The sequence below is a fragment of the Zophobas morio genome, unplaced genomic scaffold, assembly GCF_036711695.1.
Source record: "Zophobas morio isolate AGI-343-1 ecotype UQ-CSIRO unplaced genomic scaffold, CSIRO_AGI_Zmor_V1 ptg000030l, whole genome shotgun sequence".
NCBI lineage: Eukaryota > Metazoa > Arthropoda > Insecta > Coleoptera > Tenebrionidae > Zophobas > Zophobas morio.
The window spans coordinates 15,598,164-15,605,139 of NW_026972135.1; the positions used below are offsets into that span (position 1 = coordinate 15,598,164).

At 31.7% G+C, this 6,976-nt stretch overlaps 1 pseudogene; it reads right to left on the minus strand.

Moving 5' to 3' along the window:
• Nucleotides 1–1,774: 1,774 nt before the first annotated feature.
• On the minus strand, nt 1,775–3,920 carry LOC135138661 (putative fatty acyl-CoA reductase CG5065; annotated as a pseudogene).
• Between the last annotated feature and the right edge of the window lie 3,056 nt (nt 3,921–6,976).

The window sequence follows — 6,976 nt, forward strand, 5'->3', positions numbered from 1 at the left end:
TTTTCATATTTTGGCCGGGAAAATGCACATTTTCGGGGATAATTTAACATTGTTTAAACAAATTGATTTGTTTTTAATAATTTCGGGCTTGTAGGACAACGGGTTTCGTTTTAATTATCATACATTGATGCTTATCATATTTAAACATTATAAATGATATTATTTATGTTTAAAATTTATTTATTTATGTCGTGAAAATGTATAGCTTTGATCAACCGATTTCAATCGTTTCGAAAATTTTCCCAAAATTTAAATATTGTCGAGTGAACGAATCACGGAATCCGATAAATTAAAACTGAACTCGAACTTACCCTGTTTTCGGTCCTTTTCGAAAAAATATACATTTTCGTTCGTGTTCACAGTACTAATACAACACATTTTCACTAATATTTAAATATATAAATTAGAAATTCGTGAAAAGAGCCCTACTTTTAAGCCAAAACGGACTCTGATGTTGCTGCCACAAAACCGAAATCAAAACTAAACGCAGAGGACTGAAAAATGTGACCTTTTATCAGGTGGCTCACGTGACAGTGGCGTCATCGTACGTCACGATGAGATTGCAAAAATTATTTTTCATATTTTCGCTCAGAAATTGTACATGTTCGGGGTTAATTTAACAATGTTTAAACAAACTAATTTGTTTTTGCTAACCTCGTGTTCTTAGGAAAATGGTTTTCGGTTTAATTATCACATATTAATAGTTATCATATTTAAACATTATGAATTATATTAATTATGTCATTTCTGCAACTCTTGAGTTATTTTCTAAAATAAATTGACTGATCCATACATTTTTTTGTCACTGTAAAAGCAAATCTAAAAAATATGAATGCAATGATAAATTTACGAAAATATACTGATGATATTTTGCACATTTTAGATAGGATTTATTCGACAAAATCTTGAGATGACGTCATCAAGTTTTTGGGCTTGATAAACAGATATATTTTGATTAAAAACCTACCATGTCAAACAGTAACTTCAAAAGGTCTGCAATAAATCTAAACATTTAGTTTTGCAATTCTTAATTCAATCAATAAAATAAACTGACTCAGTGATTAATTTTTTTTGAGACACCCCCTATAAGCAAAACTAAAAAATATGAATGGAATGATAAATCACAAGTATAGTCTCATCCTATTTTGGATATTTTAAAAAGGATTCATTTGGCAAAATTTTGGGCTGACGTCATCAATTTTTTGAAGGGGATAAGTAAATATATTTTGAATAAAAATTTGTTATGCTTAAAAATATGTTTGAAACATCTGCAAGATTTCAAAGCATTCGATTTTACAGATTCAAAATTAAACTGTAGGTGAAACGAAGTTCACGGGGTCAGCAGGTTTTATTATATGTTTACAAGCTGCACTTGTTTTATGGATTGTCCTTACGAAGCAAAGAAATTGTAGGTATATATCTAAATAAATTTATATATTGCTAACTGATAATAAATAAACTTTTCAAATTTGTGACAAATAGTGCTTCCAGTAGTGTCCCATTTAAATTACCAAATGGGTTGGCACATTTTAATCTGGTGTTATATCTATGAATAAAACCAACATATGACCTATGTATTATATTTAAAAATTACCATTTTAAGTTCAAGAAAACAACACCAATAACATTTCCCAGTATGACCATTTATCTCAATTAATTAGAAGAACAACTTTCTCTATAAAAATAAATAATACTCCTGTCTTTAATCTGATAAAATAAGGTTGATCTATGTTAATACCCTTTTAATAACAATGTAAAAATGTCATTAATATATTTAGCCAGTACTTATACTCATAGTACTAATCTTACATAAAATGTCACGCATATAATAGCAACTTTTTACCAACGCATCCAGATTATTACCGGTAAAGATATTCCAATCCCTATGTCCTGTTAGTACTATTATCGATAGTAAACACGTTACAAAGTGATGAGCGCGTTAATATAAAAGAAAAAACAATAATCTTTACAAATTAAAATAAAAGCAAAAAATCGGCATAAATACATATTTGTACATGACATAAAACAGTCCAAATGTGAATGCTATTTTACAGACTTTATCGAGTATCCGCATTCTGTAAAAAAGTCATATAATTTTGGTAGTATATTGGATTTATATCATCTACCTTTCCATGTGCTTTTGTGCAGAAGGAATAGTGTCATCTGGTTCCTTTAAAATGTATATTCTTGCTGCATGTATGCAATTCTTAAAGTACTGGTAGTAGTCGACGTCCTCTCCATCCACTTTATAAACTGATCTTTCTCTAGGATTCAGAATTTTTATCGCTTCTAAAGTTCCGTCATTGTTAAAATCCCATTGTCTGTTGGCATAGTACTCGAACATATCGTAACCTTTAGATATTCTTCTTTGAACCTTCATTAATCTGAAACAAATGCATTTCGCCAAATTCTTAATTACAAATTTAACCCAAGATTTTTTGCTCATTTTTTTTTGTAGATTTTTTATTCAGTTCCTAAATGGATATGTTTTGTGCACTTACACTGCATCATATCGCAGTAAAATTAACAAACCATCCAAAACAACTGCTGGAATCCACTGAAACAGAAGAAACTCTAAATTGTGATGCCACCGCCATTTTTTCATAGATCCACCAGGGTACCATAACACTCCATTAAGAGGTATATCATTGCAAACAATTCTTCTACCTATCTCTATGATTTCTTGATTCGTCACTTTATGTTGGAATGAACTAGTAATATTAAAAATGCGTTTTCTAGAATACAATAACTTAAAAAAGTGCTTCATGAAGTTATAGCATACATACTGTTTCTGTAGATAAAAGAAGGTACAACAAAATAATAAATTCGCTACTATATCGACAGGTATATAATCAGCATAGGTTTCTTTTTGACAGTACATAGTACGCAGCACTCCTTTCCCTGCCGCAATAAGAAGACCTGCAGGGCCATTAATGTTATCAGTCCATCCAACTACAGGCTCCTTCCAAATAGGAATAACTAAATTTATATAAGTGTATGAAATATTTTATCCTAAAAGTGATGGGTAGCGTACCAACTGAAAGTCTAATAGTTATAACAGGGAGATTATCCATTTCATTCGCAACTAGAGCTTCGGCAAGGGCTTTTGTGAAAGTGTAAGTGTTGGGGATGTCACCTAAAAGTCTACAACACCAAATCTATTCTACACTATTCAATAACAACAAAAATATCAAACATAAATTAGAATTACTAACTTATTCGTAATCTGATCTAACGTTTCTTGATCCAAACACTCACAAATTTTAATTATTGCATCCGGATCGGCTGGAGGAGGGTAAGTTTTTTCATACAAAATTTTTTCGTTCAAATGACAATAAGCTGTACTTACATAAGCAAAAACCTGAAACCAGAATTACCCATTTTTCTAATTTACAGTTTTAGTACACCTACAAGTAATCTTTCGCATTCTTTAGCCAACTGCAACATTAATTTTGTGCCCCTAGTATTAAGAAAGACAATTTTTTGTATCATCAAATCTGACGCTAGCGGCACAATGATAAATCATATCCACTTCTTTAGTTATTTTTTCTCTGTCCTCGGACGACAAACTTAAATCTCTAGTTTCCAAATTTACAGGGATAGCTTCAACTTTTTGGAATATCTCTGCTCCTTTTTGTTTCTTTAATAAACTGAATAGCTAAAATGGGGAATCAATATACACTTTTAATATGATTTCTACTTACAGGTCCAGAAAAAATATCTGCCATTCTCTCGTTAGGGTGTTTGCCTTTTTTTGCTCTAATCATGACAAGTATTTTCTCAACTTCGGGACATGTTCGAAGCAGTTTTTCTAAAAAAACTTTTCCCACGAAGCCTGTAACTCCTGTTATTAATATAGTTTTTTGTGCAAATGTTTCAACTATTCTGTTTGGATGGTCTTCTATCGTCGTGTCCGTCATTTTATTCTATAAAAATAAAATTAATTGCATGATTAATCAGAAATTATCTCAGAAAAAAAACTTAATTGTTTTAATAAGAGAATTGTCGGAAGAGTTTCATTTTGAAGAAACAGCTGCACAATTTTCCAATCTATGTGAAAAAATTATTTTAAGTATTAGCCGTATGTCGAAGCAGTTCAAACGAGTGACGTTTGTGGATTTTGTTCCGAAACGAAACTAAAAATATGAATATGTATTAAAAATTAAATTAAATTTCAAAAATTGAAACGAAAAATAAAAAAACATCTCTAAAACCTGAAATATTTTGACAAATTTCAAGCAAAATCACAAAGAAAAGAAAAGGTCGAATAAAATAAAATTAACAGTACAATAATTCCAATGTTAATGTTCTATCAGAAATTACTACGTGGAAAGTCGACTTTTGACGTTGTGTTCTGGTTCTATTTCAGCAATTAAGGTTTTACACGTATCAATAATACAGTTCAGCTTACTTTTTAAATAAATCCCAAAGGATACACATCTTTGGATAGTATTGTGGATACGCTGGATTTCAGCCCGTTGGTTTGAGTTTGAAGGCATTCTTTGATATTTTGTTAATATTAGCAGTTAGTTGACCATGAAATATGGTTATTAGAGTTTGAATGTCTTTGATTTGACTTATGTTGATGTAACATAAATAATTATATATGTACAACTTTTGTAACTTTGGACGAGTCCATTTCAGGCCGTGTTGATTAAGACCTCTAGCGGGTCTTGAAATTTATTCTTAAAATAGAGAATGACATTGGAAACATCAACACGTTCCTTGTTCAGTTTGACAGTCAAATAGAATGCCAAATACACACATCATTCTGTTAAAAATAGTAGTTTATTAGAGAAGAAGACAAAATAGCGAGTATCAACTTCGCACCACTAGATGGATCAAGGTGACGTACTTTAAACGACAAACAACAAAGGCTATTTCGACAGAACTTCCCTCGCCCTTATAATCCGACAAATCCAGCTCTTTAAAAAAATTAGATTTTTCAACTTTTGTTTTGTGATAACCTCTGTAAAGTAAGAACCAGCGACATAAATAACATCCCTACAGCCCCTGCGCCGTATGGACAATGTAAAATGTGTTCAAAGCACATAATTAACGAGATAAAATGTCCTTCAGCATTAGGTACTAGCAAACTAAAGCTCAAGTGTTTATTTATATTTATACATCGAAAGAATGTCACGTAGAAATTAGTTTGATTTTAATGAGCTTGTCTTCTCAAACAGAGGACTAAAATTATTAATTAAACCACAATCTACCAAAATGTTCTGAATATTATAATTTCTATTTTATCATGATAATATGAAAACGTGTATATTCTCACATTTTCGAGAAAATCGGGTGACTCGTTCGTAACTTGACCAATAAAACATTACCAATGCAAGAAAAAAAGGAAACGGCCAAGTTCTGCATCGAACCCACGACCACAAGACGCGGTTCCTTTGTTGGTAATTCAACGTTATTATACCTTGCAAACGTTATCGCAAAACGGTAGACTACTTTTTTCGTCCTGAAACGTCGAGAAAACATAAAAGTGGCCATTCGTCCGATGAAGTCGATTACTATACTTGCTAACTTACGCTCGGAAAGTGAAAAGTGGACCACTGACCACAGCTATCAACCCTTTTATTTCGATCGCACACTTATTTACGAGTAAATACTGCCGAGGCCAGAAAATCTTGAACGAGGATATCATTCCACTGTCACAAAGTGTAAAACACCTTTTTATTTTTTTATTTTTTTCATTTTTGACATTGCGGATATGCTGACACTGGAAATGAAATGAAATCTTTTAAACTTCAGACGTCAAAGTGGCAATAAAGCATAGACCACATAAAAATTTTCAAATTGCTAGAAAAATGACGTCCAAGATTTTCTGGAACCGGCTATATATATCACAGAGCTATTTATTACCTGATAGTTGAACTAGTTAGTATGAATCACAAAAGTTACATCTGTCAGATCGCCAGTAAATCAAAAAAATTGTGGGGTGGATGTCTACCAACCTCACTCACTGATGGTCTATTATGCCTCGGTGGTATTATAGGCAGCAATAAAACCTGTTTATATTGCTCATTCCACAGAAAACAAATTAGATATAAGTAAATAGTGAAGGTTGTGCTAGTATTTTTTTTTTTTTTTTAATACATGTGTAGATAATTGTGTACCTAAACCTGATGTATTCAATGCCAGCAATATAATTTCGCATAACAAGGGTAATATGAACAAATTTCACATCAATTGCATCAACTATGTTTTTAATAAATGTAGCGAACATTAGCGGGTCCAAATTGGAACCCTGATGAACTCCAGTTTATTCAATCATGGCCAACTAATATAAAGATTATGGCCTGTCCAAGAGGTACCATACGTGTTGCCATTTATTAATAATTACACTTAATAATTTAGCAAAATTTTAATTTGTTTTGACATTATGAGACTTCAAAACGTGTAATGGTCGTTTGTTTCGGTATGAATGCCTTTGTGCCTTTCAAAAAGTGTTAATAATTCTTTTGTCGTTTTTGAATTATTAATAGATGGCAGCACGTATGGTACCTTTGGATAGGCCGTAATCTTTATACTAGTCGGCCATGCTTGAATAAACAAGGGATTCAAATTTCTTCAACAGTCGGCCATGACCAATTTTGTCAAATGCCTTAGAAAAATCGACATAAATGACATCACCCTGGCAGTCATTATCTGACTTATCACAAAAAATTGCGTTATTGGTTTCGGTAGAACATCTTTCTATCTTCCAGTATCTTTGCAAAATTGCAGAGCATTGTTTCAGATCTATAATTCACGATGTTAGTTTTATCCGACCGGAGAAATCCTAGATATTGTCCATTGTGTAGCAAATACACCAGTCTTGAGTATTACATTGAAAAGAATAGTTAATGGTTCATGGAAATATAACAAAGTGTATGGAAATAGAAGTGGAAAAGAGAACATAACAAAAAGAAATTATTTATCTACGACTGTTTAGTAACTGTTCAATTCTTTACACAAATTTTTG